Genomic DNA, 23,356 nt, shown 5'->3' on the forward strand with positions numbered 1-23,356 from the left:
GATAAAATGAAGAGGAACTAAAGAGCCTCTTGATGAAAGTGAAAGAAGAGAGTGAAAAATGTGGCTTAAAACTCAACATTCAAAAAACTAAGATCATGCTATCTGGTGCCACCACTCAATAGTAAATAGATGGGGAAACAATGGAAACAGTGACAGACTTTATTTTCTTGGGCTCCAAAATCACTGCAAATGGTGACTGCAGCCATGAAATTTAAAAACCCTTGATCCTTGGAAGAAAAGCTATGACTAAACTAGACAGTATATTAAAAAGCAGAGATATCACTTTGTCAACAAAGGTCTGTATAATCAAAGCTATGGTTTTTCCAGTAGTCATGTATGGATGTGAGAACTGAAGGCTGAATGCTGAAGAATTGATGTTTTTGAACTGTGGTATTGGAGAAGAGTCTTTAGAGTCTTTTAGACAGCAAAGAAATGAAACCAATCAATCCTAAAGGAAATGAATCATGAATATTAATTGGAAAGACTGATGCTGAAACTGAAGATCCAGTACTTTGGCCATGTGATGGGAAGAGCCAGCTTATTAGAAAAGACTCTGATGCTGGGAAACATTGAAGGCACAAGTAGGAGGGGGCGGCAGAGGATGAGATGGTTGGATGTCATCACCGACTCAATGCACATAAGTTTGGGCAGCTCTGGGAGATGGTGAAGGACAGGGAAGCCTGGCCTGCTACAGTCCATGGGGTTGAAAAGAGTTGGACATGATTGAGCAACTGAAAAACAATAAAAAAAAAAAAAGTCTAAGAGAAGTGGACATGTGAGAAAAGTCCTGTTTTGTATACAAGTGGGGAAATTCTTGCTGGGCCACCAACTGAAGTGTGAGTGGCATTCTGCTGACCTTGTTGTATCATGCGCACTGTAACACCTGCACCTGCAGGCCACCAGCCTGGACCAGCCTGAAGGCACACTTGAGCTGATATTGATACACGCTCACCTCCAGGAGTTGTCAGAGTATGTGGATCTCATGTTCTCTCCATTCATTTTCATATAATACAAGTTAGTTTGATGCCCCACTAAACAATAGACTTGTAAAAGCAAGCCACATAAACAAACCTCCCCCCCCAAAAATGCATGACTTTTAGGTCTATTTAGATCAAAGGAAGCAATTGTACTTTGTTTTTAATTGTGTGTGTTTGAACCCTTTGTTGAGCGAAAATGCAATTAGTTCTAAATATAGAATAACACAGACCAACATAAAGATTCTGTCTCAGGGCAACTCAAGTCTAATAACCATCTGTAAAGTTGGAACTTTGTACCCAGCAATTCTTTAACCCAAGAGCAGAATGCAGTCTTCAAGAAACCAAAATGTCACTAAAGAATCATTGGGATCACTTGTGGAAACCTAGAAAGAGAGATTTGTATGGTCCATTTACATGAAGAGAAAAGTGACAGTAATGAATCTACTGTAGAGAAAATAATATTAAAGTGTTGGCTTAATATCATTTAGTAAAAACTGACCTATTGGTGTTATAAGTTTAATTGCTGGATATTTTTGCCCAGCTTTCTTATATGTAGTTGGATAAATTAGGAGAATAACAACAACAAAGCTTAAGACAATCTTTTCTTGAAAAACAAAGTGAATTCTAAAGAAACTAAAATGTCCTGTAAATCGAAAACATATCTCAACTGATTTTACATTTGCATATTATATTTTAAATATTGTCAATAGGGACATGCATATTTTATGACTGAAATACTAATGAACAAATTATGCTGTAATCTGCTCTTCAGTGGAACTTTATATCATGTTTATATATGTCACAAAATTTTTCACATTTTTGTTAAATATAATAATGTGCTACCAAGCTAATGCACTATAATTTCCTTAAGTTCTTCATTATTAGCCACTTTAGCTATTAGAGAACAGGCCTGAGGGAATAACCATGTGCATATTTCTGTTTTTTCTCTTCCTGACAAATTTCCAACATGAAATATTTATGACAATATACAAAGTGACATTGTAACTAGTTGAAGGTGAGGAAAGGAGTGTTTAAAAATTAGACTGCAGTCTTAACGGAAGTGACTGTCAATGATAAATTGTCTACTGAAGTACTAGGACAGAAATTCTGTCTCCTAATGGTATGTAGACATTTAGAAGTAAGCTTCCGTAGACATGCATTATCTCTTCAGTATTCTAAACTAGTTGTGGCTGAAAGCCTAATAGTGATTTCAGCACCTATTCAATATCATAGATACTTTTAAGTACCTATCAAACTGATTTTATCACCTTAAACTTTAGATTAAAATATTAGGTAGCAAATACTGGTACATTCATACTGAAACAAAAATATAAATGTTATATACATTTTAGCAGGGCAAGCATTAATATTTTTAAGAGTGAGCACTTTGCCTTGTATAGGTAATAGAGTTTGGTGGGTTTTGTTCCATTATGCAAAATAGTAGTTTTTACTCTGAAATATCACAGCAATTGAGGCTAATATCATTTTAACAAACACCCTTTCACCAGTTTGAATGCTTTGTGGTGCTTTCATTCTCTTTCCTAACATAAGTACACTTCTTTATGGAGGAACAGTCCTCTTATTAATTTTTCTCCTCACAATTACCCCTCAGCCTTTGTGGTCTGGTTGTTGGCCCTACCATTTAACTACTGAAACCTCCCTGACAATAAGCAGCGATAACCTCTGTGTGATGAAATCTAATGAACACTTTTCTGTCTCTATTTTATTTGACCTCCCTGTCACATATGTTATTTTTGATCACTTACTCCAGAAGATTTTATTTTCTCCTTGTTGTCCTATAACTTTGCTACCTGAACTTTTTTTAAAATCCAATCCCCCTCCCAAAGTAATGTTGTACCCAGTTCCCTCTTATTCTACTCTCTGCCTACCAAAAACAGTCATTTTCATTTTTTAAAAAGTATCTCCTCTATACTGATTCTATAATTTAGATTTCCTGTCCAATCCTATGTAGACAGTAGTAGATCTACTATAAAGGAAATTTTCTGTCCACATGAGTAGCTTAAGTCTATTTAAAACTGGACCTAGTTCCTTGATGACTATTCTTATTTCAATACTTGTTCTAATGAAGAACCATCATCGAGTTAATCACCCAGGATTATGTCTTCCTTATCATCACTACAGCCATCCTTCTTCTTTCATCCTATACAACCAATTTGTCATTGTACACTATCTAAAAATCTTTATAATCTAGTTTTTTTTCCACTTCATGCTCTCTGATATTTCTCCATAACCTCCTCTCCTAAACTATTAAAATATCTCCTTAACTCACATCCTGATAGTCATCCTCTAATCCTATCTTTGTCCAAGCTTCCTCCCCAGGCTCACCAAAGACCTTTTTCTAAAACGTGCATTAGATAGAATCACTACCCTGTTTGATCCACTGGATTTGAATAACCTGCAGAAAAGAATCCATACTCGTATAGCTTTGATTTCTATTTTCACCCACCTATTCATACATCCATTCATTAGACCGAATTCCAAGGGTAAAGAGAATAATGAGTTTCCAGAGCTTATAGTCAAAAATGGAAGTCTTAAGTTTAGTTAGCAGTGATGTGTGGAATGAATGTATATCATAAAAATGGAAGCAAAGTTCTTATGTAGGCTTATAAACAGAGGACCCAGCAATGTTTCTGTTGAACAAAGACTTTATAATTAATCATAATTTGAAACTTATATATGAGTTGTCCAATTGACGGTGAGGAGAGTGTTGAGTGGAATGATTATCCCAAATAGAAGGAAGAGAATTATTCAGACTTTGAGACAAAAGAAAACATAGCTTTAGAAGAACCTGATGGGAAGTGGAGCCCAGGGATTTTACCTTCTTAAAAAGAATAAGAGAAAGTACAGATAGAACTTAGGAGAATTAGTAGGACAGGATGGAATTAGTGGGGTTACAGGACCCCACTGTAACTCTAAAGAGGTAACATGACCACATTTGCATTAAAAATAAGCAAACAAACAAGCAACCAACAAAACATAAATCTTCTGGTTACAGAGTATAACTGCAAGAATCTTCATGATCGAGCTCCTGCCTACAGCCTCTACCTCAACTCCTCCCACTCATCCTCATGTCTCTCCTCCTCCAACTCCAAATATCCCCCATCAAAGTTAACACGGCCTTTTCCTGGCATTTATTCTTTTGTGTTCCTTCATCTATGCAAATTATTTTTCTAGTTCCTAAAATGTGCTTTTCCATTACTCAAATCATCAAAATATTCCTTATTATGTAGAGACAGCTGTAAAAGTTTCTCTTCTGTAAAATCATGTTGACTGTACTTTCACGCACTAAATACAGAACCCTATTTGAAGGCATTCATACTTACTTCTGTATTTCTTGGAATGAGGGCCTTCCCAGGTGGCTCAATGGTAAAGAATCTACCTGCTGAGCAGGAGATTCAGGTTCAGTCCCTGGGTTAGGAAAATCCCCTGGAGAAGGAAATGGCAACTCACTCCAGTATTTCTGCTGAGAAATCCCATGGACAGAGGAGCCTGGAAGACTACTGTCCATGCGGTGGCAAAGAGATGGACATGACTTCAGTTCAGTTCAGTTCAGTCGTTCAGTTGTGTCCAATTCTTTGTGACCCCATGAATTGCAGCACGCCAGGCCTCCTTGTCCATCACCAGCTCCCGGAGTTCACCCAAACTCACGTCCATCGGGTTGGCGATGTCATCCAGCCATCTCATCCTCTGTCATCCCCTTCTCCTCCTGCCCCCAATCCCCCCCAGCATCAGAGTCTTTTCCAATGAGTCAACTCTTCGCATGAGGTGGCCAAAGTAGTAGAGTTTCAGCTTTAGCATCATTCCTTCCAAAGAACACCCAGGACTGATCTCCTTTAGAATGGACTGGTTAGTGACTGAAAAATGACCTAGAAAGACAACGTATTGTTAAGTGTTCAACCACTGCAGCTAGAACAATACCTGGCATTTGATAAAAAGAAGGAAAGAAAGGAGAGTAGGAGGTAGGGAGGGAGAGAGGGAGTTACTGGACCATTGTGTGGTATTTTCCTACTATTTCCGTTATCAAGGTAAAATGCTGTAGTGGTAAAAAGGACTTCCCATGAAACTAAGTAATCTTACAGAATCCTTGACAGATGGTTATACAGACTTTGTTTGAACATTCAGTGACTTGTGGCTCATTCTTTCTAAACTTAACCATTGTTTAAAATGTTGAATTTTTAGACCTGACATTTACCTGATTATTTCTATCCATTATAACTAGTTCTTCTCCCTGAGGATTTATGAAATAAGTGAAAGAGTGTGTCTCTGGGTACTTTATGTTATTCAATATGTTTCTCTTTACACTTGCTATTTAATAATGCCCAGCATAAAATATAAGAATAGTAAGAAATAGAATTAAGGATAAGAATAATATGAAAGCCATATTTGAAGCCAGTGTTCAAATTATTTCATTTACTACCTGATCATGTTGCAATCATCTTCCTGTGCCCTTGTTTCTTGAAGATTTGGGCCCTTAGTTTGTTGATATTCTTTCTAATATTTCTGCCCTGAACCATGATATTTTAATATCCCCACTGATGCTCTTTCTAATATCCTGGAATTGACATCCTCTACTCCAATTAATTATAACATAAATTTATCTTTCATATCCACATTATCCATGGTCACAGCTGGGCCTTAGTTACCAACTTTGTTACCACAACTACCTGTTCCTCATATTTCTCTAAAAAATCTGACCTCAGTAATTTTTGGACTCCAGAAGGATACATAATTCATTGAGTTGTAGAGCCTTTTTATCAAGAAATCTTGGAGATCTTGCTTGCTATCTTTCTTCTGCCATGTGAGCACTCAAAAAAAATCTACCACCTGAAAGCCAAGAAGAGAAATATCCCAGAACCTTGTCATACTGACACCTTGATCTTAGCTTTCCAGCCTTCAGCAATATGAGGAAATAAATTTCCATTGTTTAAGCCACCCAATTGAGGCCTCCCTGGTAGCTCAGCTGGTAAAGACTCCACCTGCAATGCAGGAGACCCTGGTTCACTTCCTGGGTGGGGAAGATCCTCTGGAGAAGGGATAGGCTACCTGCTCCAGTATTCTGGCCTGGCGAATTCCATGAAAAGAGGAGGCTAGTGGGGTCATGAAGAGTTGGACACAACTGAGTGACTTTCACAAGTCACCCAGTTATGGCATTTTGTTATGACAGCCAGAGCTGACTAGGGCAGTACTGTTCTTCACAGAGGATGAGGAGAGGATAAAAAATTGTATTCTGTTGTATAATAATGGGTAATTTTTATTTTTTTCATCATGCCACTATTTTAGTCAAACTTCTTAAAAACTTACTTTTATATTTTCATGCCTCTTTATTTATCTCTTTCTGTCCTGGCCTACTTCCCTAAAGATTTTCTCCATTTTGTCTGGAAACTCTACTTCCTTTCTCAAAAACTAGAGCATATGGTTGTTTATTTTAAGAACTTACTATTTCTTATCTATTCGTGTGATCATTCTGCCTTTATTGCTCACAACGTTTTTGACAATATCAGACAGGAAAACAAAGATAGTGCTGATTGAAGGTCACTTTATTGCTTTCATCAGAATCTATACTTCCTGGATCTCAAATTGAACAATATTTTTCTAGATCCCTTCTGAAAATAGCACTTGTAAATTGCCACTCCAAATTATCTTTATTTCACATCCATTTGTCAAAAAATTCATATTGGAGAAGAATTCTTACAAGTACCTTTATGCACTGGCTTATTATCTGATTCATTCTACAAAATACTTTAATACCTGTAGATATCTATATCTAAATAGCTGAAATTTTATTGTTATCGCTTTCTCTATTAAAATGTGATATTTATCTACAAATAAGAATCAGTAAGTCACCAATATTTCTTTTAGTTTTGTGTAATTAGGCAGCAATATTCATGGATTCTCTCCTTGTTCTGTCTTCATGTTTTCTATAGCTAAAAATTAAGTTTCCATATAAAGAAATATAGGATATTACACTATGAAAGCAGACATGTATTTCTTACATTGCTATTCACCAAGATGTTAACATTTTATTTTTAATTATTGCATTAAATAGTTTCATTCAGTGCTTAAAGATTAATGACCTTTTATCCTATCACTTAACATTTTTAAAATATGCTTGGGTACTCTATATTAATAATTTGAAAATTATAAATATTTTAGAATATGCACCTTTAATTCTCTCCATTTACCTTTTGAATGAATTCAACACACTCTAAATAATGTTATTTGATGATTCAATATATTTTATTCACTGATCAAATTTTATTGACCAACATCATACCAAGTATTGTTTTTTTCCTTGTTCTCAAATGAATTAGAATACAGTGATAAAGAAATGTGAGTAGACAAGCATTTAAAACACTGAAATAAAGATGATAATGATAACCCTGTATGTGAGACAGCAAAAGAGACACAGATGTACAGAACAGTCTTTTGTGCTCTGGGAGAGGGCTAGGGTGGGATGATTTGGGAGAATGGCATTGAAGCATGTATAATATCATATATGAAATGAATTGCCAGTCCAGGTTCGATGCATGATATTGGATGCTTGGGGCTGGTGCACTGAGACGACCCAGAGGGATGGTATGAGGAGAAAGGAGGGAGAGAGGTTCAGGATGGGGAACACATATATACTTGTGATGGATTCATGTTGATGTATGGCAAAACCAATACAATATTGTAAAGTAATTAACCTCCAATTAAAATAAATAAATTTATATTAAAAAATAAAACAGTGAAATAATATTATGTTAAAGCAATATAGAATAAATAAGTTTAACAAGAAAAAACAGAGTTTTAAAATGCACTGCCAATACTGAAGTATGTCTATTTCAGAGAATGTGGATTGGATAGGAAATGATGAGAGGTAGTTGGAGATTTAAAGAGATTTTTTAAATGTATTATTTCATAATCATTTACTATGCTATACTAAGTCATAGAATGTTATATTTTAGATAGTAAATAATTACTGAATGTTTTATAAAGGGGGCATGGCACAATCATATACACATGAGAATTATTATGACTATAATTTGAAGAATACATTATAGACACACCAGCCTGGATTAAAAGTCAACTGTAGTGAAAATGAAATTGTAATCAAGAAAAAGTCAGACTTAAAGGTGAAGTATGGTGGTGTGAGTGCAGGTGGAGAGAAGTAGATAGATATAAGGAATATTAAAATTCAATAATAATTTAACAATATGTTTAATTGATTTCTACTTTATATAAAATAAAGCTTCCCTGATGGCTCAGTGATACAGAATCTGTCTGTAATGCAGGAGACTCAGGTTTGATCACTGGGTCAGGTAGATCCCCTGAAGAAGGAAATGGCAGCCCACTCCAGGTATTCTTGCCTGGGGAAATCCCAGGGACAGAGGAGCCTGGCAGGCTATAGACTATGTGGTCACAAAACAGTCAGAAATAACTTCACTATTAAACAATGACTATATAAAATATGATGTATCTATATCACATTTCAGTTTGCAACTAAGATTCAGTTACATTTATCATTGCAGCTTCCATTAATAGAATAACACCTAATACTAAAACTTTGGTACTAACCAAATTATTTAATGAGAGAGCTCAAATTAAAATTCCAGTGGTGATAGACTAACTAGTACTAGCCTTGCTCAAAATGAAAGGACTGTATTTTTAGATACTGGACAAAAGGAGTTCTGTCCTTGGGAGAAGAGAAATATTCAAGTTAAAGTCCATCTGTCCTCCATTTTTCTGCTTGAGGGTACTTTCTAGAACAGGGCACAGGGAAGAAGAGGTGAAGCAGAGCACAGTGCTCTTGCTGACATGGATAAGCAGAGGTTGAAATGGTAGAAAATTTCAGGGCAGAACCCTGAACAGAAAAGAATGGAGAAAACTACACTGAGGAGAGTACTGGCTATCTACATGGGGATTTCCAAGAGTCTTTGCCTAAGGCTAATCTGTAGTTTTATGTGGCAAACTCTCTTGAGGCTAACAGAGAGGGACTGCTATTGGAGCTGCAAGCTGGATAAAGATAGTAAGGGTACAAAAAGTACTGGGAGAAGTTGGAATCCTGGCTGAGGGTTAACTAATTTGCACCAGAGTAATCTATGCCTTAGAAATTAAGTCCGTATACTACATAAAGGCCAGATCTTAAGAATAAGGTCAAAACAGAAATAGCTTTTTTTCCAAACTGATTATAAAATCAAGCCTGGACAAACAAAATAATTTACCAGCTACTTGCTCTTTACCTGAGCAAAACATAACACCCCCTAAAGGGATATCACATTATTCAGATAACTTCTAACATGCCTTCAAAAATGTCTGACATAATAGTTGAAAAAATAATTTTTCATATGAAGGTGTAGGAAAACATAATCAATTAAAAAAAAAAAAGACTGTGTGGTGCTAGAATTAGCAGACAAAGACTAAAAAGCTATTGTGAATATGTTCAAATATATGAACAAAATGACTTACATAATGACTGATAAGAAAGGCGATCTCAGGAGAGCAATTGAATCAATATGAATGGACCAATTGAAAATTTCATAGTTGAAGATGACAGTGTAGAATATGAAAAATTTAATGGATGAAACTAACAGCAAATTGGAGACTAGAAGAAAAATATACATTTAGATTAATAGAAATGATCGAATCTGAAGCATAATCAAGAAATAAAAGTTTTTGAAAGCAATGAACAATGTCTCACTTTGGACAATATCAAGCATTACTACAGAAGTGTGTGTATGTGTGCTCAATTGCTTCAGTCGTGTCCTTCTCTGCGATCCTATGGACCATAGACCTCCAGGCTCCTCTATTCATGGAATTCTCAAGGTATGAATATTGGAGTGGGTTGCCATGCCCTCATCCAAAGGATCTTCCTGACCCAGGGGTTGAGCCCATGTCTCTTATGTCTCCTGCATTGGCAGGTGGGTTCTTTACCACTGTCACTGCCTTGGAAACTCAAGCAATGAATAAGCAATACTAAACACAAGAAAACAGCAGTTTTAATGATAGCTTCATTTTCATCAGAAACAAGACAGAAAACAATAGGATAAATCTTTAAAGTGAAAAGGGAGGTAAGGAGAGTCAATTTAGAATTGTGAATCACACAACTTAAATTAATTGTATTTCAAATGAGTGAAAGAAAGCTCAGAGAATATTTTCCCTACTGATACACAGAAGAAATGCAAAAAAAAAAAAAAAAAAAAAATTAAATCCGAACAAGGAAGAGAAAGGAAATAATAAATATGAGTGTTTTTTTTTAAAAGAAGCAAATCAATGAAACAGTAAGTTTATTTTTTGAAATTATTAATAAAATGCATAAATCTGTAGATACATTCATCAAAGACAAAAGAAAATAGCATGAATTAGTAATAACAGGAGTGAAAGAGGAAACATTTTCACAAATAACAGTGATACAAAAACTAACATGGGGATATTATGAAAATGTTAATGCCCATAAATTAGAAACAGAAAAACTGGTTGCTTTCCTTGACTACACAAATTATCAACATTGACTCCAAAAGAAAGTAAATCTAAATAGCCCTGTATTTATCCATAAAATAAATTTATAATAAAATTATTTCCTTCTACTGGAAAAAAAAGTGTGAGGTTTACTACAGATGTCTTTGTTCATGATTTTTTTTCAAAATTATAAGAAGAAATACTACAAGTCCTATACAAATATTTTGAGATAATGGAGGAGGAAGAAATACTTCCAAATTAACTTTAGGACAGCATTACTCTGATACAAAAACCAAATAAAGAACATTAAAGGGGAAAAATTCAGATAAGTTTTTAAGAAACATGCATTATATATATGAATATTGGTGACTATGACATAATAAGAGTTGAATCGGGAAGACAGAATATCATAGATAAAAACAAGTTCATAAAGTTAAGAGTCATTCCCCACAGATTTTGAGGATAGTGTTCTCTAGGAGAGAGAACACATAACTCTGATTAGAAGTGCAAGCAGGTTAAAGTAAACACTAAATGTGAAGGTATCGCTGACCCAAGTTTAGAGATCAAAAGGGAAAAGGAGAGGTGAATAGAAGTCTGAGCAAAAACTGTCTTCATCTTACACAGTCTCATGTCAAAAGAAATTATCTTGATAAGGACAAAATTTTTTACAAAAAGAACCTTTATTTTTTGGAGAAAAACAATTAGAAGTAATATTTTATTTAATCATATATTGGGTAAAAAAAGGTCAAATAGCAAGCAATGCTTAAAATTAATATTTGAAGAGTAATTGAAATAACATCTACAAGAATTAACAACAAACCATTGAATGTGTTTGCTTCTGGAGAGTGCTGTGTATTTGAAATAAAAGAACTTGAAATTACTTTTAAGCCAGTCTGGGAGAGTTGCGTTATGGGAGGAAAAACAAAAAAAGGTGCCTGTATTGTTTTTAAATTAAAGAACACTGTGAAACAGGATTCCAGTAAAACTGAAAAAAATAAATAAATGCTAGATGATACTAGAACTAGGAGATATGCCAGTCAGGTAATCAATCAATCATTAAGTAGCAGCTGTCCTTTATTTCAAAGGGTCCATGTTAAAAGAAAAATAGTATACCAAACTTATGTGTTGAAGAATTGTATATTGAAGGAGCTTTCAGCCTAACCTAGTAGGACATATGCCTGCCCACATACAAATGCATACACCCATATCCTCACAAGCCACATACATGTTGAAGATACTTTCTGACCTTTAAGAGGATATTTCCTTGAAGAGAACCAGATATGTTGCAGTAGCTTATGACTGTGATCTTCTCAATGAAGAAAAGAGAACCCTTAAAGCTTTGACTGTGTCAAGGAGTGAAGTCGCTCAGTCGTGTCTGACTCTTTGTGATCCCATGGACTGTAGTCTACCAAGCTTCTGTGTCCATGGGATTTTCCAGGCAAGAGTACTGGAGTGGGTTGCCATTTCCTTCTCCAGGGGATCATTCCTGACCCAGGGATCAAACCCAGGTCTCTTGCATTGCAGGCAGACGCTTTACCCTCTGAGCCACTAGGGAAAGGCCTTTGACTGTGTGGATCACAATAAACTGTGGAAAATTCTGAAAGAGATGGGAATACCAGACCACCTGACCTGCCTCTTGAGAAACCTATATGCAGGTTAGGAAGCAACAGTTAGAACTGGACATGGAATAGCAGACTGGTTCCAAATAAGAAAAGGAGTACATCAAGGCTGTATACTGTCACCCTGCTTATTTACCTTATATGCAGAGTACATCATGAGAAACACTGGGCTGGAAGAAGCACAAGCTGGAATCAAGATTGTGTGGAAAAATATCAATAACCTCAGATATGCAGATTACATCACCGTTATGGCAAAAAGTGAAGAGGAGCTAAAAAGCCTCTTTATGAAAGTGAAAGAAGAGACTGAAAAAGTTGGCTTAAAGCTCAACATTCAGAAAATGAAGATCATGGCATCTGGTCCCATCACTTCATGGGAAATAGATGGGGAAACAGTGGAAACAGTGTCAGACTTTATTTGGGGGGGCTCCAAAGTCACTGCAGATGGTGAATGCAGCCATGAAAATTAAAAGACACTTACTCCTTGGAAGGAAAGTTATGACCAACCTACACAGCATATTCAAAAGCAGAGACATTACTTTGCTGACTAAGGTCCATCTAGTCAAGGCTATGGTTTTTCCAGTAGTCATGTATGGATATGAGAGTTGGACTGTGAAGAAAGCTGAGCGCCGAAGAATTGATGCTTTTGAACTGTGGTGTTGGAGAAGACTCTTGAGAGTCCCTTGGACTGCAAGGAGATCCAACCAGTCCATTCTGAAGGATATCAGCCCTGAGATTTCTTTGGAAGGAATGATGCTAAAGCTGAAACTCTGGTACTTCAGCCACCTCATGTGAAGAGTTGACTCATTGGAAAAGACTCTGATGCTGGGAGGGATTGGGGACAGGAGGAGAAGGGGACAATGGAGGATGAGATGGCTGGATGGCATCACTGACTCGATGGACATGAGTTTGAATGAACTCCAGGAGTTAATGATGGACAGGGACCCCTGCACTTCATGGGGTTGCAATGAGTCGGACATGACTGAGTGACTGAACTGAACTGAAAGCTTTCTGTGGAACAACTGTATATTGTTAAATTACACATCTTAATATTAACTGACACTTAAGATACTTGAATACAAACATTTAAATTACTACTCTAAGTGGTAGTTTCTAAGTCCCCTGAAAATACTAGCTTTTCATGTTTTACAAGAACTCAAGATATATTTTGATGACATCTCTCTTCTTAGCCAACTGGGCTAAACTGTATCAATAAAAAGAACTGCTTTTCTGTTTTGTTAGGAATGTTTTCCATTTTCATTAGACTTAGGTTCTCATGGTTTAATTTATTTTTTAAGGAAATCTCAGTTAGAACAACAGCAGATATTCTTCAAGTGTCAAGAAACTACCCACACCCAACTGTTTTCCAAAGAGGTTCTTGCAACAGTGACAAAAAGTAGCTAAACCTTAAACAAAGGCTAGTATAGTATGTTTTATGACAGACAAGATATGAATCAAGTTTAGTTCAGTTCAGTCGCTCAGTCCTGTCTGATTCTTTGTGACCCCATGGACTGCAGCACGCCAGGCTTCCCTGTCCATCACCAATTCCCAGAGTCTACCCAAACCCATGTCCATTGAGTTGATGATGCCGTCCAACCATCTCATCCTCTGTCGTCCCCTTCTCCTCCTGCCCTCAATCTTTCCCAGCATCAATGTCTTTTAAAATGAGTCAGCTCTTTGCATCAGGTGGCCAAAGTATTGGAGCTTCAGCTTCAACATCAGTCCTTCCAATGAACACCCAGGCCTGATCTCCTGTAGGATGGACTGATTGGATCTCCTTGCAGTCCTAGGGACTCTCAAGAGAGTCTTCTCCACACCACAGTTCAAAAGCATCAATTCTTCAGTGCTCAGCTTTCTTCATAGTCCAACTCTCACACCCATACATGACCACTGGAAAAACCATAGCCTTGAATAGATGGACCTTTGTTGGCAAAGAAATGTCTCTGCTTTTTAAGTACAAAAGTATTTGCAACCATATCCTTTTATTCCCCAAGAAAGAGTGACTCTAATATAACAATTAGAGTATTTTTAGACAGTTTTCCTTACTATTATTTTTTGGATTAAATATAAAGCATTCCCTAAAAATAAAGGTTATATGTTTTTCTTGTTTGTTTATCAGGTAACAGCAGATCAGTCCAGCATAGTTTTTGTCCATAGATCCTTCTAGAGTGATTTTTCAGATCAGCTCACATTAGGAATCCATTTCAGCCCATCCTCATTGCATTCAAGTTCATACTTTTAATATAACTATATGTAATTCATGATATCTTAACTGCTTTCCATTCTCTTGTTTCTAGTCTTACACATATGCTCTTTTTCTTCTGTCTACAAGCATCTCTGACTCCACCCCATCTCTAAAACTAACTCTCTAGCTCCTCACCTGAGCTGGATGAAACCCTAAATTCTTTTCTAAATTAGAGATTGACTCAAATGCAGACTCAACGTCAGCAAAATCATTTTCTGTGTGTTTTAGCAATAACTAACCAGCTAGATGCCTGAATGATGATATAAACAAGGATGCAAAGCTGGGGAATGGCCCCCTCTCTCTTACTAAGCAAAGACCATCAAATATTTGTGGGTTATGACAATTTAAGTAAACAGAGAGAATAGTTGTTTTTTTTTTTTTAAGCTCAAATAACTTTATACAGTCCATTAAAACAAATTATTTGCTTCTACAGAGAAAATTTTATTGAATCCCTAAACAGTTTCAACTAGGTATTTTCCTGTCGTAATTAAATGTTTAACTGTCTGTTTTGTTTATGGTAGCCTAAACTCCATGAGCTGGGGATGAGGTTACCTATTTTGTTAACTAACAGCATAACTAGCATTAGCAAGCATTCAACAAGTATTTGTTCATGCATGCTGAGTATTTCTCATGTACCTACTATGTATCAAGCTGTTACTGGAAAATGAACAAAGAATAAGAGCAACAATAGCTTGTAAAAATGCTATCTGTCACAAACAAAAAAAAAGAAAATTCTTCCAGGCAATAACAACTGATTACACATGAGGAAAAATTAAAGAAGTAAATGGAGTCATGTCAATGTATGGCAAAACCAATACAGTATTGTAAAGTAAAATAAAGTAAAAATAAAAATTAAAAAAAAAAAGAAGTAAATGGAATTCTCATGGGCAACAGAAGGCAGAAAACAAAGGAAGAATATAATACAACCTACTGAGAAGTTCAGACTGTGATCAAACTATTGTGTTCCCCACCAAAATAACAAACTTGTGTTAAATCAAACAGAGGCATTTAGAAAAATAACAACAATAAAAAGAATGCACCTTTTGGTATCTATCCGAAGAAAATCCTCAAAGAAATATTCTTAATGAAAATATATTTGAACTGAGTGTATATATGTTAATCCTAATCTCCCAATTCATCCCACCCTCCCCTTCCAGTGTTCTGTGATTACCTGGACGAGTGGGATGGGGTTGAGGGTGGTGGGAGGCAGGGCCCAAAGGGATGGAATATATGTATACATATGTATATGTATGTATATATGTATATATGTATACATATGTACATATGCTCCATATACATATAGCTGGGGCTTCCCTGGTGGCTCAGATGGTTGAACAATCTGCCTGCAGTGCACGAGACCCAGGTTCAAACCCTAGGTCAGGAACATCCTCTGGAGAAGGGAATGGTCATCCACTCTAGTATTCTTGCCTGAAGAATTCCACGGACAGAGGGCTGGAAGACTACAGTCCACAGGGTCACAAAGAGTCGGACACAACTGAGTGACTAACATTTTTATTTCACTTTCACTTTTATAGCTGATTTACTTCATTGAACAGCAGAAACTAGCACAATACTGTAAAGTAATTATATCCAATTTAAAAAAAAAAAGATAATATAGATTTGAGTTAAGAACATAGATTTCAACAAGGAAAATAAAAGGAGAGAGGCAGCAGTGGTGTCGATTAATGAGTCTTGAAATGTGTTTAGTTAACTGTCAGTGGATGAATGTGCAGTATAAAAGTGCAAGGTAAGATTCTTGAGAAAAAGAACACAGAAGAGAAAAGCTAGTAATATTCTGGAAGAGAAATAAAGTAAAATAAAATGCTATCCTAGCACAAAATAAGAAATTAGAAGGGCACTAGGAGGTGGGTGAGATTATTAAAGTCACACTTCTCTAAAAACTTTAACTTGTCTCATAGCATTTTCCACAATAACATCTACTCCTTATTAGTCATGCATGTTCTTCATTGCTTAGTATGTGAGCAGAGTATTCTCATCAGAGACAATAAAACTAAACAGTAGGCACAACTTCTGCTGCTGAAAGGTTGTCAGATGATGGTGGGAAAAACACAGTTTTAAATAGAGAACAAAAAAAATATTCAGGAAGCTGTGAACTTTCAAAGTGACTTTCTGCATCCCAAAAGGGAGGCCAGGAAGACAGATGTTTTCTAGAAAGGGATTGGTATAAAGGGGGGAGGAGTAGTAATTTGTTAATAGGATTGAGTTTATTGTTTTAGGTTAAGTCTTAGCTCTCTGCTGTTTCCTGGAAGCATGGCCATCAGAGAAGCACTACCAGCTGCCACCCCAGACTCCTGAAGCAACTGTGGAATAGCAAATAGCTAGACTGTCCCTGAAAAAGTGCCAGTTTGCTTCCTCTCCCCAACTCCCCTACACTACACTCTTGCACTAAGATACACACACATACACACACAGTAGATTTACTGCATTTTTTAATTGGAAGAATGTAAATATGCTTTTTTTCTTACTATATCAAAATCTAATATGTATCTGCATAAGAAAAGAAATAGTAATCCTTTCTTTAGCCAGATCAACTGAAGCCTTCTCTGCATCAGAGAAAGGATTTAGATCTCAGTGCCCTGCTGCAAACACAGTCATTAGAATACAAGGATAATTAAGCACATTTCAAAATCCAATGGGTAAAACTGGGATCAAATGTACCCCCAGCTGGCATGGGGAACTAGGAACCGGCATCTGTGGCTTATAATTCCAAGCCTTATGTTGTAAGAGAAAATGCTCATACTCTATTAGGGTCTATTTTCAATTGATCATTGTCTCTCTTCCGTTGTTTCATTTAGAAGCCTTGTAATTAACCTTCACCGAGAGGTTTCATTTGATGAAACGGATGGCACATTTTCAGCCGTATTGTTTGAGGAATAAAATAGATCAATGTAATCAATAAGATTAAAATAGAATGTATTCAAATTGTTCAATGTAATTGGAGGTATTTGACATGTCTTAGCATATTAATGATGAGATTGAGGAAATAAATTAGTCTCAATTTATAATAAAAATGGAAGAGCAAACTAAATGAAAAACAAGATACCCAAGGGGAAAAATCCTGCAGAGCTTTCTTTTACCTTACTAAATTGAGGTGACAACCTTGCTAGGGTCTCTAGTCCACTCATTATCACTACCATCACTATCACTGGGTCACCTTGTCATACATCACATTAGTTACAAACATTTCTGTAGAAACTGCAATAATCAGTGCACATCCAGACAGGTTGCACTGTCATCTCTCTGAAATGTTTATTGACAAAGTATAAGTGATTCAATGTATTGGCCAAGATTAGAACCTTCAGAGTTCAATCAGCAGGGAAAAAGAGGAGATGCATTTGATGCTTCTAAGCAAATTTAAACAAGAAATAGCAATAAAAGTGACTAATAATAACTAGTGTAATATAGCTAATAAACATTAAGAATATTTTCCATTCAATTTGTCTCCATAGGTAATGGAGGTAAAGTTGAAAGAGGCAGGTCAATTATTTAACCTGGGAACCAAAAAGGAAACCTACTAAATACTTGCATCTGTAGATACTCTCTCCTTTGGACACGTTTTGGTAGGGTTAGAAAAGCTCATCTATTGCTTTTGTTCTATTCTTTCTTTGTTTCTTAAGAAAAGGTAGAGTCAGGAAGTAGTGAGTCAGTCAACAAATAAATTTCGTGAACCAATATTAGGCCAGTTCATGAATTTTGCAAACTATTCTTCTCTCATTTACCATTTGCATGGCAGTATTAGAGTTGATACAATAGAGAGACAAAAATGAGGTAATAGAAATGGGAAAACAATGTATAGATGAAATAATTCTGGCTATAATTTGGAAATAACCCCCTTCAAATGAAGGAGAAGTTTCCATAAAAACTGTAGATGTCTTAAAAAATATAGACAATTTTTTTCTAATTTGTAGAATAATGCTACAGATGGAAATAAGCATCAAAAAGAAAGACTAAACCCTGGAATGTGCTCATATTTTTCCTGCTATTAGAATGAACTGGCTTTGTGTTATTAATAGACCCAAACAGCTTTTACTAGTATCATTCCCATGTCACAATGTGTTGACACATTATGTATATTCTAACACATTTGGAATGCTAGGTTTCCCTAGTGAATCTCAGTATCTCAGAGGATACAAACAAAGTCTGAACACTGTCAGAATCATCCAAATCTGCTCTAATTTAGAGACTCAATGGACTGCCCAACTGTCTTGAGACATTCATTATATGAGAAGAAATAGACCTTTTCTTTTTAGTTTTAACTTCTTTAATTATTTTTCCTTTCATTTTTTGGCATACTGCTATTATGTTTGCCATTTCTCTTCTCCTAGGTCACATAACCAAATAAATAACAGGAATCAGGAAAGCTTAAAAAAATAGAGAAATTGCTAAAAAAAAAATTAAATTGTATAATAGAATATTATATTTTCACTAATAGTTTTTATGAAATTCCCTCCACTAGAGTCTTTCAGTGTATACACATAGAGAGAAAATACATGTATATGTCATTAAATATGCTTTGAACATTTGATTTTCAATAGCTACATATTAGCTAGATTCTATGTAATTAGATATCTGAATTGTTTTTATCTTTATGCAATAATAGTTACCAAATACATTTGTGAAAATAAAATACTATTTCCATTTTTTATCATTTCCTGAATAGAGTTTCCTACAAATGAAGTCATGTGATCTAAATTACTGATTTTTAGAAGTTATTTATACACTACTTTTGCTTTAGAGAAAAATTGAAAGAAATATGCCAAAATGGAAAGGGCACAACTGCAAGTGTTTGAGATTTCACACCCAGTTATGTTGCTTGGTGGCCCTGTCAACTCTGGAAATTTATGTAATCTATTTGAGCTTCAGTTTCTTTGTCAATCCAAGAAGAATATAAACTCTAGACATTTCTTGACATGTCATTTTTAAGTGATTACCATAATTTCTTACAAATTGAGGTGCTTGTAACTTGTAACTATTATTGTTGAAACCTTCAAGCACTGTTTTGTGGGTGAGAACTTGTCCTCTGGAGACAGACAGCTTGAAATTGATTATTGGTTCTTCCACTCCACAGAGTAAGAAAATTTAAACAAGTTTTAAACTTCTTTGTGCCCCTGATTATGATAATGATGATGCTTATTTCTAAGGATATTGTGAGGATTAATTGGTGATATGTTATAACTAATGTCCTAGAAAAATAACCTGCATATAATGCATTCTTAATAAATATGGGTACTATGTTATTTTCCCAAGTGGTGCTAGTGGTAAAGAATCCACTTGCCAATATAGGAGATGCAATAGACATGGGTCCAATCCCTGGGTCTAGAAGATCCGCTGGAGTAAGAATTGGCAACCCACTCCAGTATTTTTGCCTAGAGAATCCCATGGACAGAGGAGCCTGGTGGGCTACAGTCCATGGGGTCGCAGAAGAGTTGGACATGATTGAGCACACATATACATGTTATTTTCAATCTGCCATGTTCATCTTTTACCCCCTTAAAACTATATCTTTAAAAAATATATATATATATAACTATATTTTTAAAGTATAAAATAAATTCTTTCCAAATACCATAGTTATAAGAAGGTTAGTTTAGTTTTTGTTTGTTTTTTTTTTATGTCTTCAGTTAAGTTTTGATGAATGTCTTTGATTCTTATTCTTGGAATTAACTAACTCTGTCTGTTTTCCCTATGTGACAGTAATTTCAAATGTTTATATACTATGAATTTTAACCATTTTTCTTTCATGTTTTCTTCAAATTTTTCCTAGTTTTGTATTTTAACTTTGTTGCTATATTTTCTTTGTAGATTACCAGATTCAATTATTATCCCTTGGGTTGGTTTTCATTTTTGCAGGCAAGTCAGTGTTTGTTGTTTTTTAGTCACTAAGTTCTGTCTGACTCTTTTGTGACCCCATAGATTGTGCCCACCAGACTCTTCTGTCCATGAGATTCCCCAGGCAAGAACACTGGAGTGAGTTGCCATTGCCTTCTCCAAGGGATCTTCCTGATCGAGGGATCAAACCGGCATCTCCTGCTTTGGTGTAAAAGTAAAGTAGTGTTAGTCGCTCAGTCGTGTCTGACTCTGCGATCTCATGGATTGCAGCCCACCAGGCTCCTCTGTTCATAAGATTTCCCATGCGAGAACACTGGACTGGGTTGCCATGCCCTTCTCCAGGGGATCTTCCTGACCCAGGGATTGAACCCAGGTCTCCCCCATTGCAGGCAGATTCTTTACCGTCTGAGCCATCGTAGGCAAATTCTTCACCACTGAGCCACCGGGGAAGCTGTTGAAGTTCTGTTCAGAAGAGTTTGCTTACTTTTAATGGAGGTCAGAACATTATATTCTATAATTTTGTTGGCTACATTTAACTCTTAAACGTGTTCATTTATGTACGTTATTGGCTTGATGTTGGGTGTTTGGAACTGAGTATTTGTGACCTCCTAAATTTCACATGTTGAATCCCAAATCCCCATTTAGATGTAAGATTTTGGGGAAGTAATTCTTTCGTGAGGTTGGAGCCTTCATGATGGGACTAGTGTTCTTATAAGAAAACAGGAGAAAAATGATCTCTCTCTGAGCACATGAGAATACAGCATAAAGGTATCTATCTTCAAACTGGGAAGAAGTTTCTTACTAGAAACCAAATTGGTGGCTTCTTGATCTTGGGACTTCATCTTCCAGAACTGTGAGAAATAAATATTTGCTGTTTAAGCCATCCAGTTCATGATATTTGTTATAGCAGTCTGGGCTAAGAAACTGGGGAAAGCTTAATAATAAGCTATAAGAAATGATATTACTGTCTACTAAAAACTTATTCACAACCTAAAAGTTGAGTAATGCATTTGGTGGGAATTTTTAGGACTTCAGTCCAAGGAGATAGCTTCTGAAGTAACCCTGAGATTTGTTCTGAGTTGGTGAGAGAGGAGCTAGAATATAGAGGAGTTTTGCAACAAAGAGCAGGCACTCTGAACTTCAAGATATTACTGTTAATTAAAGAAAACTCAATATCTCAATGTCTCAAAGAGTTTAACACTTTTGTATGTATAGGAAGATGCAAGAGACTGGGTTCACTGAAATCACTCCTTTGATAGGCACCTCAGCTATCTGGGGCCGGGATCCTGTGTTTTCATATGCTGAGTTTCCTCAGGGTTCACCATAGGGAGTGACTGTAGTCTGATGGTTGCTAGATTGCAAGTATTCCTTTCTTTCATCCACTCAGGGCTCACCAGCTCACCACTGTGGTATGCAATCACTGTGGCTGGGACAGCAATCACTGATGACTGTGACATCTTTTGTTTACTAATATGGCAGGTAATAATCCACTCCTCATTACAAAGAGTCAATGTAATAAGAGCCATTGTTAAACAGTTATCTCTTTCTTATTTATGTATGATGATTTCTAAGTTATATCAGCCTATTTCATTCCAGAGATTCCTGATAACTGTTCCTCAACAGTGCTACACTATCATGATTCTGTATCGTCTATGGTTTTACACTAGAGAAGACAAGCCTCATAATGTATTCTGTTCTGAAACATTTTAGCTGATATATCCATTGTTTTATGAGTTTAGAAATAGATATATGTGTGTGTGTGCATGCTCAGTTGCTTCAGTCATGTCTGACTCTTTGCAACCCTACGGACTGTAGCTTGCCAGGTTCTTCAGTCCAAGGGATTCTCCAGGCAAAATACCAGAGTGGGTTGCCATGTGTTCCTCCAGGGGATCTTCTGCACCCAAGATATATGTAACATGCTAACAATTAAAACTTAGTAATTTTTTATAGTAACTTTTAATTGCAATGCCAAAACCTGCTTTTTTTGTCTTTTGATGTAATGATATTTTATTAATTTTAGTGATTTTGTAAAAAGGACATATCAAACTTTTGTTGGTAAAATTGAAGCATTTATTAAATTTCCATAAATCTTTGAAAAAATATAATGGATGTCTAAAATACTGGATTATTCTTTATTTGATTATTACAGAAGTCTGAACGTGAATAGCATGTTTATGACTTACTCTAGAAACTGGACACTCAGAAGACAAAATAGAGTAATTTGTGCCTTTCAAGTATTGTGAAAAATCCTATTGGATTATATTTGTAGTACAAATTGGTTCTGGCTCGATGTACCTTCTATTCAACTAGGGACATTAGTAACTCATTCAATTACCCTAAGCATAAATGATAAATGCTGCAGAGAAATTCAAATTTAGTTAATCTTGAATAAAAGGGAGTGTACAAGTTTTGGAATGTGAAGTTAAGTGGGCCTTAGAAGGCATCACTATGAACAAAGATAGTGGAGGTGATGGAATTCAAGTTGAGCTGTTTCAAATCCTGAAAGATGAAGCTGTGAAAGTGCTGCACTCAATATGCCAGCAAGTTTGGAAAACTCAGCAGTGGCCACAGGACTGGAAAAGGTCAGTTTTCATTCCAATTCTAAAGAAAGGAAATGCAAAAGAATGCTCAAACTACCGCACAATTGCACTCATCTCACATGCTAGTAAAGTAATGCTGAAAATTCTCCAAGCAAGCTTCAGCAATACGTGAACCGTGAACTCCCTGATGTTCAAGCTGGTTTCAGAAAAGGCAGAGGAACCAGAGATCAAATTGCCAACATCTGCTGGATCATGGAAAAAGCAAGAGAGTTCCAGAAAAACATCTATTTCTGCTTTATTGGCTATGCCAAAGCCTTTGACTATGTGGATCACAATAAACTGTGGAAAATTCTGAAAGAGATGGGACTACCAGACCACCTAACATGCCTCTTGAGAAATCTGTATGCAGGTCAGGAAGCAACAGTTCGAACTGGACATGGAACAACAGACTGGTTCCAAATAGGAATAGGAGTATGTCAAGGCTGTCTATTGTCACCCTGCTTATTTAAATTATATGCAGAGTACATCATGAGAAATGCTGGACTGGATGAAGCACAAGCTGAAATCAAGATTGCTAGGAGAAATATCAGTAACGTCAGATATGCAGATGACACCACCTTAATGGCAGAAAGTGAAGAGGAGCTAAAAAGCCTCTTGATGAAAGTGAAA

The sequence above is a fragment of the Capricornis sumatraensis genome, chromosome 18, assembly GCF_032405125.1.
Source record: "Capricornis sumatraensis isolate serow.1 chromosome 18, serow.2, whole genome shotgun sequence".
NCBI lineage: Eukaryota > Metazoa > Chordata > Mammalia > Artiodactyla > Bovidae > Capricornis > Capricornis sumatraensis.